At 47.5% G+C, this 12,439-nt stretch overlaps 1 protein-coding gene across 1 annotated transcript in view; it reads right to left on the bottom strand.

Annotated features, from left to right (window-relative positions):
• Nucleotides 1-12,439, bottom strand: part of ASIC4 (acid sensing ion channel subunit family member 4) — a 1,267,902-nt gene that overhangs the window by 110,231 nt on the left and 1,145,232 nt on the right. The window lies entirely within an intron of this gene.

The following is a 12,439-nucleotide window of genomic DNA, read 5'->3' as shown; positions in this document are numbered from 1 at the left end:
ACCACAGGCACCCTTGCACCGCGGGCACCCTTGCACCGTGGGCACCCTTGCACCGTGGGCACCCTTGCACGCGGGCACCCTTGCACCACGGGCACCCTTGCACGCGGGCACCCTTGCACCACGGGCACCCTTGCACCACGGGCACCCTTGCACCACGGGCACCCTTGCACCATGGGCACCCTTGCACCGCGGGCGAGGGAGCCTGCTTTGTTGACAGGTTTACCTTCCTGCACAAAACCAATTCTGGGAGGCGTTTTTCTCTTTGCAGAATGCAGCACACATGGAAAGAAGAATAACAGAGAAAAATACAATTATTTCTCCTCGTTACGCCTCACCTCGGCAGGCGTAAGGTTTTGGCGTTTCCCCAGGTCTACCTGGTCTTGAAAATCTGGGGGAAGGATCAAAATCCATGGGTGTTGCGTGGGAACACCAACCGCAACGCCCTGGTATGCCTCACTCGTGCAGAGTAAGGCAACCTTGCCTCACTCTGGCTGCCTTGCCTTATTCCATTTCTATGAGGCCATACACAGCCACGCAAAGTGGCTTTGCGTGTCCTCATAGATATGATTTTGTAGTTTGAGCCGCCGGGGCAACACAAAAAGTGACTCTCCCAGGACGGGAGGGTCTTATAAATAATGCACTGTGCAAACTCAAATTACTGTCAGTGACAAATTTGGGGACAGGAAAGCTTTGTTGTGTTCAGAACGAGATCAAGTGCATTTTACACATTTTAATTGGCATCAAGAAAGGGCCCCAGTTCTCATGTTTACCATAAATCTGAAATCAGCAGAGCCAGGCTCTTCTTTTCCCTTTGAGGAAAAGTCCTTTTTTGGTAAAGCGCGCATCCAATGCTGTGGAGCCCACTGGTAACACCTCAGGTGCAGTGCTTAATTTGTAAAATAATGAGTTGTGGTGACCAATGCCATGGACATCTTAAGGATTTGGGGGCCCGGGACCAAACATAGGGGCCTATTAGGGTGGCGGACGGACATGCGTCTGTCCGCCACCCCCGAGGTGGAGGGACCGTCCACAGGGCCAGCGGCGTTTCCTCCCTCGGAATTAGGATGTGACCGCCACCCTGGCGGTCACATCCCGTATAGTTAACATTGCGGTGGGGGCTGCTTGCAGCAGCACCCTCCGCAATGTTAAATATGCATGTTTTCCCTTTACATGCACAAAGCGGCAGGCACCGCGAGTTGCCTGCCGCTTTGTGCATGCAAAGGCAGGGGGGTACCATAGGTACCCCCCATGTGCACCCCTCACCCCCATCACCACTGGGGGCCCGCAACGGGCCCCCAAACACAAAAGACCACATGCTTTTCCACGGTGGAAAACCCGCCGTGGAAAAGCATGTTTCCGCATGTATCCTAATATGGCTGGCCACCATATTAGAGCTTTTCCGCCACGGTCGGAAGATGACCGCGGAGGAAAGGCGGCGGATGGTCTTCTCGTCCGCAGATGACCTCCTGCCATCCTAATCTGATGGGGGGGTCTTTTCAATCACCGCAGCGGTGAATCTGCATCCTCCGGGCCGGTCGGTGGCTTCCGCCGGCCCGGAGGATGCGGATTCACCTCAATCCTAATCGGACCCATATTTCGGTGCCCCAGTTCGGAACAGCTTTGGATTTATGATCCAGTTTCAGCGTGTCACGCCCTCTTCGGCAGGTCACTGACCGCGCACAGGACACCGCTCCAAATTCAAAATGCGTTTTCATCTAATAATCAGGGATAGCGACGCGTGGTTTCAATATTGTACCACAGCAGCAGCTCACCAATATTACTGCAAACAATCTCTGTGACCCCCTCACATTTCTCACGTCCAATTTTGATCCAAAAGAAACATCTTTTTTTACAGATGTTGCATGGACTTGAATAACATAAACACGACCTTTCTCTGGAAAATGTCTGTCATAGACCCCCAGACATCACCAACATCGTAAATAAATTAAAAGAAAACGGTATTTAAAGCACTCTGGGGCATATTATCAAGGAACGGCGTTAAAATTATCGCCACCTTAGCGGCAGGGAAGGACCGCTAAAACGGCGATAATGGGCTTGATAATATGCCTGTAGAGAATTCCAATAGAAGCCCAGGTTCACACCAGAACACCAGTTTTGATGTTTGTTTAGTACAGACCACAGCAGTATTTCTTACCTGAATGAATAAAGCCTCTTGTATCACTTGGTTAACATTAAGCACCATTTACACATTTGCAAACCAAATACAACACCTAGAAAAGTCAGTACTAGCAGCTCAAGCATGCTGTTACTACTTCCATTAGGGAGAGATGGGAATGCTGGAAGTGTCTCTACTAGGGGGGGAGGCTACACGAGGCTAAAATGGCCAAGAAACACAAAAGAATCATGCATGGCTTCAATACAGATTGGAGAAAGACACAGTTTAAACCTGAAACATACAGTTTCAATACAATTTTTTGTTTGCAAGTTAATGTTGTTATAGATGCAAAGCATTTAATTATGAAAAAAATCTTTACTAGGTGAAGTGTTTGGTTATGGCGCCAACATTTGCAGCCGACCAGAGTTCCTTGAAAAGTGAAGGTTGCAGAGTTTTCTCAGGCTCTCACACATCTGTTCAAACTCTCTTTCGTGACCTGGTATGTTACTGAATAGTTTCCATCCTTTAAGTTGCAAAAATGCTATCTTTTCTCCAAATACTTATGATTTGTGAATTAAAATGTTAAACTTTGTGTAATCTTTCTTTTTTATACCTACTTTACACCTATTAACCCCTTCCATGCGCATGACGAGCTGAGCTCGTCATGTAACGCGGCTTTTTGTAAATTGCCGCGGCCGCACGCATGCGGTTAAGGTGTGCACACTAGTGTGACTACCTCCCAAATTGTAATTACAGATGTTGGGGCCGATTCACAAAATTAACTTAAGGCAAGATCCTAAACCTACTACTTTTGGTATTCGCAGAAGGCATTTAGTAGTAGTAAAGTGAGGATTTTGTCTTAAGTTTGACTTAAGACACACTTAAGACAGACTTAAAACAGACTTAAGACAGACTTAAGACAAAATCCTAACTTAAGTCCATCGTAAGTCTGTCTTAAGTCTGTCTTAAGTTTGTCTTAAGTTTGTCTTAAGTCAAACTTAAGACAAAATCCTCACTTTACTACTACTAAATGCCTTCTGTGAATACCAAAAGTAGTAAGTTTAGGATTTTGTCTTAAGTTAGTTCTGTGAATCGGGCCCACTGTTTCCAGTCTTGGACTTCTGTTTGACAGCATAATGCATTCTGGGAGTTGTGGTCTTGTTTTGCTTCCATTTAATAATTAGACTGAGTCAGCTGAAATGAGTGATTTTGCAGGTGAAAAGTTCAGGGCTAGAGACAGTGTCCTTAATCGCTTGGAGGGAAGTGGCCTTTCTAAAGTACACACGTGTATATTTGGTAGGTCGTCAATAGCCCTTAATTTGCTGAGTTGGCAGTGATTGATCAAATATAACACAGGCGATATTTCTCCAAAAACTTAGGGGTAGCAAAGAGTGACGACACATTTCCCTCCTTCCCGGTGACATCACATGGGGGACATGTCATGGCCTGCAGCCGCGGCCCGTGCAGGTAAGAGTGGTGGGGTGGGCTGGGGGGATTTCGACAGACGATGATGAGGGAAAATTCAAGAAATAATTAATTTCTCCTCGTCATCATCTGTCGAAATCCCCCCACCCTTGGCCCCACTGCCCCATCGCTCTTACCTGCACGGTCCGCATAACTTGACAACGAAGCAGTCACAGAATGAACATTTGTACAATATAAGTATAAAATTATTAAAATAATTCTAAAATCTCACTAAAGTAAACAAAATCGAACAAAGAAGTATCAAGGGAGATTATAGGGTCAGGGTTGGGACCAGTCTTGTTGACCTTTAAATGATGCCGCCGCGTCCGCCGCATTGCCACAGTACAGCCTGTGCCTGCCTGCCCCTTGCCGGCTCCAGCTGGAGGGGTGGTACACACAGCAACCCGTCTTCACCTTAAGGGTGCTGGAGCGGCGGGAGGTGGCAAACACTAGAGGTGGGAGTCTCAGAGAAGACACCTATTTATTTATTTTATTTATTTATTTATTTATAACGTTTTTTATAGCGCGAACAAGATTCTGAGGAATAACAGAGAGCTTTACAATATGAAGGGAGGAAGACAAAAAATATCAGAGACAATATCCAGAAAGAGTAAGGGAGAGAAAGAGAATACAATACATAATACAAATAATACAATAAAACAAGTGTATGGGATAACAAGGGAGAAGCATAATGTTCAGGGGGAGCTGTAACAAAATAAGAACAAAGTCAGCAGGAGGATATCAACGGGCCTGTGCGACTAACCCTATTAGGGTATGAATTTGTTCATTAGGAATCTTTTGGCTTCCACTTTGAACGCCGTCAATGACGAGATTCTGCGAACACCCACACGGAAACATGCGAAAATCTGAGTTTATCAGATAACATGTGACAGAGATGGTTTTGTTGCAGTTTCGCGCCACTCAGGGCATTCTGAATGAGCCGTGCCCTGCAGTGCGCCCCTGAATTCGGATTTTCTACAGAGGGGGGTCCCATTGCTTTAAAATTGTATCTCCCACCAAATACACCACACCTTGCTCATGTGCAAAGCAACCCTACACAGAATGCTCTAAAGAACTTTATGAAGAAAGGAAGATTGTAAGAAAATGCAGGAAAGAATGGAGACAAGCGCCATCTCACCTGAGAATGACTAAGCTCCGCAAAGTGACAAAACAATACAAAGACCGAATCCCGAGAGCCAAATCCTCCCATATAAGAGCCCTAGTGAATTTGGCAAAGAATCGACCAAAGCGCCTGTTCGAGGTCATTGCACAGACTACAACCCCTCCACCACTCCAGCTCCTAAGTCATTCGTGGCCCGTTGCAACAACTTTGTGGATTTCTTGATAATAAATGTGGAGACATCTATACTCGCTGCCCATCAATGGCTTCCTTGAAAGGGTTGAGACTCTACCATGAAAGGCACTACAGTATTGGCAATCCTTCTCTCCAATTTACGAATCTTCAAAGTAAAACCCTCAAACCATCATCAGGACGCCATCCCAGGTTCTATCAGCAAAACGCTTGCAAAAACCTTCTCCCCATTTGATCCACCATGGCGAACTCCTCACTCAAACAGGGCATCATCCCAGAACGACTAAAATAGGTCAAACCACCCCTCTCTTGAAAAAGCAATCTCTCAATCTTGAGAACCTGAACCACTACCACCCAGTCTCCACACTCCCAGTTTTAGGCAAAGTCATCAAAAGTTGCATAGCATCCCTACTAGCCCCACACATTTGAATTAACAATCTTCTTTTTTTTTAGAATTATTTTTATTGGTTTGAAAAACATGTTAATCACAAATCTTTGGATTGTGTACATTTCAACATTGTTTCAATAATCGTACATCTAAAAGTATCATCAGTAAATTAGCTATTTATACCTGCATCATCTCAGTTATTCTTTCTCAACTCTATTTCTTTGGTAGGCGAGGTACACCGTCCCCCCGATACATGTTCCATTTTCCCCATTTTTTGTCCCACTTCTCAAGATAAACCCTGGATTTGAACACCTCTTTTTCTGCTATCAGACATTTGTCTAATTGCCTCACCCAGTTTTTCGGTGATGGCTCCTCTCCTACACCCCACTTCATTGCAATTGCTCGTTTTACTAATGTGTACCCCAGTGTGGTCATTTGTTGTTCCACTTCCGTGAGGTCCGTAGCCTTCCATATGTTAAGGAGCCCTAGTTGTGGTGTTAAGGTAATCTCTTTTCCTAGTGCCCTCTGCAAGTGTCTAGTAGCTTTCACCCATAGAATTCGTATGCGAGGACATTCCCATATAATATGGTAGAAGGTTGCCTCCTGATGGCATTGGCAGAGACACATCATATCTATTCTGTTCCCTATTTTTGCTAGTGTGATCCCAGTAAGATAGGTTCTATGGAGGATTTTTAATTTAATCAATCGAAGCCTAAGAGGAATGGCTGCTTCTCTCGGGCAAACAACCTTCTTGACACTCTCCAATCAGGTTTCTGTCAGGGCCATAGTACAGAAACTGCGATCCTCCAAATAGTCGAAGACTCCCTCAGAATCCTCGACTCCGGCAACTCCTGCCTCCTGGTCCTCCCAGATTATCCGCTGCATTCATTACTATCAGCCATCTGGACCCCCTTTGTACTCTGGGCACCTCACTCTGGAGACCAGTCAACGTTCACCATGGGGTCCCCCAAGGTTCGATCCTCTCCCCAACCCTCTTTAGACTCTACCTAGAATCTCTATGTTTAATTCTCAGAAAGTCTGGGATTCTCTTCCATCTATACCCTGACAACACCCACATTTACTTGAAATATCTCTTCCCCAGAAGACCTTGCCCTGCTTTCAAAAATTCTCTTAAAGATTGAAAACTGGATGTCCAACCACCAATAATACTCAACCCAACTAAAACAGAATTTCTTTTGATCTCACCCCTGAAAGCAAAATCGCCAGTACAAGAATGGATAACTAACCTTCCTGCCCTGGATGGCTGCCTCGTCATTGTCTAGATTGCCAGATCACCCGGCATCACCCTTTATAATCATCACGATCTTAGCAGACACAAAGCAGCCAGGGCCAACAGTGCACGACTCCAACTTATGCAGCTCTGGGGCCTCAGACAACTGATTCCGGAACAAAACCTGAAAAAAGTGGTGCAGTCTCTCGTGCTCTCTAGACCAGATTATGGAATCGCTCTCCTCTCAGGTGTTCCCAAAGATCACCTAGGTCTGCTGAAAGCATCACCACATGCTGCAGCATGATTCGCTTTAACACCTTCGCTGCGGCGGCTATTCCGCCGCAGCGCTAAGGGGGCGGGGGGGGGGCGCGCGGCGCTCACACGCTGGTGACAGAACCGCTCCGTCACCAGCCTCGGGTGAGCTATGCTGATGACGGAGCGGTTCCGTCATGGCCCCGCCCGCTTAATAGAACGCACCGCGCAGGCGCGAAATCAGCGCCGCGCAGGCACGTCGGGCGGGCCATGACGGAACCGCTCCGTCATCGGCACAGCGCCACCACGGCTGACGACGGAGCGGTTCCGTCATCAGCGTCGAAGAGGTTAAGCATCAAGAAATTTGACCACATCTCCCCGGCTCTGCTAACCCTCCACTGGCTCATCGTTGAAGCGCGGGGCCAAATCAAAATTGCTCATATTACCCACATAGTGCTGCACTCCTCCTCACTCTCCTACCTAAATGAGAAACTGGAAGTCCCCGGAGCAAATAGGGGTTACAGAAATGCCCAATCCCTGCTACTTGAACCCCCAAACTTCAGTCCAGAACGATACAAGAACCAGTGTTTCTCTGGTAGCGCCACTGGAATCTGGAACTCTCGGCTTCCCTCCCTCCGTCTAACCACCTGCCTAGTAACCTTCAAAAGGACCAGAAACTCCTCCCTTTTGACAGACATCTTGGTTTATTCACCCTCGAATCAGACTCCAGTACTCTCTCTGATTGCGATCTGACCTTCCCTCGCTATATGCCCCCACCATCTTAATCGATGCTTTAAATGTGTATTTCTTCTGCCCAATTGCTGTAACTGTTCTTGTAGTTACTCCTGCACACACCCTCCAAAGTAACCATCTGTGTTTAACTACTATTACTGTAACCCTTCTTCGGGATCAAGTTCGCGCTATATAAAACTTTATAAATAAATAAATAAATAAAATATGTAAAGTGCTCTGATGCCTTTTGGCCATGTCCAAGGGGAAAAAAATATGCAAAAATAAATAAATAAATACAAATTTGACAGGCAGCTCCCCCCAACCCTCCCCACCCCCACCCACCGGGACCACGATACTTTTCTTGTCATGAAAGAGAGATTAAAAAGAAATCAAGAACCCTTCTATTTGATTGTGCCTGGGAGGGACTCATTAAAACGTTATCATTCGCCCCTCTCCTCCTTTCATCCCTGGGTGCAGCTCTCGAGGGTTCCTCCTCCCTGAAACCAGCATTAATTAGGATTTTTATGTAAAAGAAAATACAGCCAACAGCCCTCACCTGCTGCAGCTCCTGCAGCCAATAGGATCCAAGGGAAGGCGGGAGCAGGAGATGGTTTGTGTCGCATCTGCAGCCAATCGGGTCAAAGGGAAGCCGGAAGCAGGTGGAGGTCTGTGTCCCTCCTGCGCCCAGGAAGGTAATTGTGGACATTGGGAGCAGGAGGAGGTCTGTTTCCCTTCTGTAGTCAATACTACTCAAATTATACTTTGTTTTCTCTTGTAACTGCACACTTGTCACTTTTTCCTCTTGTGCACTTTTTACTACCTCATGTATTTTGTTTGCTCACAATTGTCACTATTACCTTACGTAACGTAACGTATGCTTTTGTAATCTGTTCTTTTGTAATGTTTCTCATTATGTTTCATTTCTGTTCCTATTGTGAAGCGCTCTGACGCCTTCGGGTAAAGTCCGCGCTATATAAAAATGCATAAATAAATAAATAAATACTGTCACGAGCAAAATGGAAGACGGTGAATGTCAGAGCCTCCTGCACCCAGTAAAGTAATTGGGAAGACGCGGGTTAGTGAGGGTCTGCGCCCTTTCTGTGACCAATAGGGATACTGGGACCTCGGGATGAAGGTGTGTTTCCATACTGCAGCCAGGAAGGTTATTGAGGGGGCGGGTGCAGGGTAAATCTGTTTCCATCGTGCAGCCAGTAAGGTCCTTGGGAGAAGGGATAACGTAAAGGCCTTCTGCCCTCCTGCTCTCTAGAAGTTCTTTGAAGGTGGCAGCAAGTAAAACTCTGGGGTGCTTTTGCAGAAACTTTGTAGTAGGCAAAATAGAGCACAGCCATTTGCATCACTTTTGCCACCTGTGCGATAGAGATTGGAGCAAACAGTATCAGTACTGGGGCACTCGTGAAAAACAAATTCAAATTATTTTCTCCACGTATAAAAAGTGCAAGATGGGACTATATTTGAATCAAAAGCATTTGTTCCACTTAATTAGACTACCTGCAAAGGTAATGTTATCTCAGTTTATTCTATTTTTTAAGGGCTTTTTATGGACTACATTTTTTAGTTCACCGCACTGTGACCGTAAACAATTATTTAAACAATTATTTAGAAGCAAAAACGAGTGTTACATATATTTAACAATGGCTCTAGAGTACATTTTATAATTTTTGGCCTGCTGCCAAAAGCTAGCTGTTAGATGACTCGGCCAAAACTGGCTGTTTTATCCTGCTTTAAACAAGTATCGAAATAGTTCAAGGTAGTGTTCACCCCTTCGCTGCGGGGCATTTTCACCTGCTGTGCGGGGGCAGGGGGGGCGCACGCGCCGCCGCCGTGCTTGACGAGCTCAGCTCGTCATGAGGCACATTGGAGCTGCACTCATGACGATCTGACCTCGTCACGGCCATACCCGTTTTGGAACATTCAGCACAGCGGGGATATTATCCCGGCGTGCGAACGTTCCAACGGCCATGACGAGCTCAGTTCGTCATGAGTGCAGCTCAACCGTGCCTCATGACGAGCTGAGCTCGTCATGAGCACGCAACGGGTTAATATCAGTGAATACGATGTCATTACCCACCATGATATATGGAGGTCCCGACCACGGCAATATCAATAAATGTAATGTGGATATACATCATAAAATGAGCTTGCAAAACAATGCTGATACCAGTAGAAACAATGTCAATTTATGCCATAATCTATGCATGCATAGCAAAGTTAATATCAGTAAAGAAAATATTGATGTACGCTATGACTACTGTACGCACAATAGTGAGGATGTCGGTAAAAATTATATCAATTACCGCTATATTAATTGTGCACAATTTAGTGAACTCATCAGCGCTGTTGGATTCACCCATGGTGACCTCCCCATCAACCCCGTCAGAGATACGTGGTCAGACAGGCCCTGCGACCTAAACCCGAGCCTACCAATTGACAGGTCACAGGTGGGGTTACACTTAGCCCAAAGACAAACACCCACCCAGGGAAAACCCTGATCGATTCCACAGATAGACAGTTATACCAAAAACAAGTCCGAGGAAATTGGCCCCAATAGACCACGTTCTCCAAAGGCACACGTTCCCAACCCCCTCGAGCTGGAAATAGGGGAGAATAGGTTAATGGAACAATTATTGCAATTTCCTTTCTCCCCGACCAATATACTAGGATGGTACCTACTGTCCAAGCTAAGAATCTCCATCCATTTCACTGACAATGGGTCTATAGCCTGCTCCTCCCCTGAAGCCTCCCCTCTAGATTACAAATGAGCAAACCTCTCCCATGCCACGGGGATGCTAGCCAGGGTGATCCTGGTCTGTTGAGCCCCCCTTCAAGAGGGTAGTCCTGAACTATATGGGAAGCCTCTCAGAGTTGTACAGACCAGCCCGGCAGTGGAGAGGCTATGCACACCACCTCTTTTGAGAGACAGCCAAAAGGATAGGATGTAGGGTGCCGCAGAGAGCCGGAGTCCCAGGATCATGACACACACATGCCCACTGCATCACTCGAAGTCGGGAGCCGGCCCAAGGCATATAGGGATAATGGCGGTAGCAACCAGACCATGCACATCCCCAGGTTACCCGGTTCAGGCTCTGTCCCCACACTGGCACCTGCAGAGTAGGGAAGCGGCACAGACACGGTTGCCCTGTGCTGAGTGATGTTCCCCAAAACTAGGGGCCCCCCTATGTGTTACCAAATGGGGTACCTAGACAAGTGACCTCTGGAGACAACTCTGCATGCCCGAGGGGCAGAGCAACACCCCAAGGAGATGTCCCCACCTGCCACATGGAAAAGTCCCTAGGACAAGCGCAGGCAAGCTTCCATCCACACCCCCCATGCAGGGCCCCCCTTTGAAGGAACAAGAAACAGATGGGAGCGCCCCCAAAGTCTCTGCAGCGACCAGGAGCGTGCTAGTGGCACCTGACTGGAAGACTCAGCCAGGGAACCCCCAGAGGGCTGCAACAGAGGGCCCCTACCAGTGGGCAAAAAGGCTGGCAACCACCAAATTCTAGAGAATGCCACTATTGTTACCGAAGAAGCCACAGGATCGACCACTGCAGCCTAAAAACATATCATGAGCAGAAAAGACACCCCCCATAGAATACCCATCCACAAAACCAAGCCCAGATCAAACCGAGTGCGCAGCACATTCAGGCACAAGGAAATCAGCCCGCAAACACACTACCATGGCAAGGACCAGATGGATGGCCAACCACTTGGCAACCGCAGGAGGCAGGGAACTCAGACCAACAAGCACCAGGGCCACTGCCACGGCAGGGAGGGGTAACTGCCTGGGGAGGTAATACCTTTAGGTATATCTCCCTATCCAAGCACTCAGTAAATCCAAATCCAAATCCCAGTAGGATGCCCACTTCACAAAACTCACTACAACCATAAAGACTAGTGACATAGCATTAGGGAAACACTCAAGCCTTTACTTATGCTTGGGAAAACCCAGGGGTTGACATAATCTGTTGACCGGGTGTTCACACCAGAGTTCGCAATCCAGATGCCCGCAGAGGCCTGGGGTCCCACTGCGTGGGCTCCCACTGCTATTGATCTCCCGGGGTGGGGATGGCTGACCATGCCCCCAGGGGAGAGACAGTCTGACGAGGGAGCCAGACGGCCCCAACTGGTGCATTAAAGCAGGCACCCAGGTCCCTTCTCCCAAGTCGCTAAGACGAGCCCCAGATTGAAAGGACCCCATTCTTCAACATTTTTTAAGGTCTCAAGCAAATGGAGGCCCCCTTTTTGGTTCCAAAATGAGACAACGCTCTAGTGCCAGAAGCCAGGTTTCCCATGCACTTGGGGCGTTGAGGTGACTCATAGAACTCTGTAGTCCACGCACAAATTTGGCACCAAGCCATTAGAGAAATGTAACCAGGCAATCAGCTGTCTCAGTTCATTATTCACAGCACGACAAGTCCCAGCTGCGCACCTGACTCCCATCGTAAGCAGGACTTTCTGCCTTCTCCTCTCCACTACTGCTTCCAAACACATCCAAAGTCTGCTCTTCAGATCATTCCCCTCCAAAGCAGCGGGAGTAGCGTGTCACCGGGTAGAAGCCCCTGATTCCCTCCGAGGGTGGCAGACCCAAAAGCATCCTAGATCCGAGGGAAAGGACAGCGACAGGAGGTAAAGGGTTTCCATAGAAGACCATCACAGCCCCCCCTCAAAGTGCATGGATAAGCTCACTCCCGCAACCACACAGGGACTTGGGTAACATTGTCCAAGGAACCAACAGGCTCAATCCCAGTCATGGCCACATCCAAATCACGGGGAGCGCAGAACAGCTTCTCAGCGACCACATGACCCCAGTTTATAGGAGAAAAATCCATCATGTCCATTAGCATCACCCACAATGGGGAAACATCCTTTACAACGAAACTTTTACCACGCAGTGCTGTTACAATGCAAGTAATACAACGAAAA

The sequence above is a fragment of the Lissotriton helveticus genome, chromosome 3_1 (assembly GCF_964261635.1).
Source record: "Lissotriton helveticus chromosome 3_1, aLisHel1.1, whole genome shotgun sequence".
NCBI lineage: Eukaryota > Metazoa > Chordata > Amphibia > Caudata > Salamandridae > Lissotriton > Lissotriton helveticus.
Note: the sequence above shows the minus strand (reverse complement) of the source record. Positions and strands in the feature narration are given on the sequence as shown.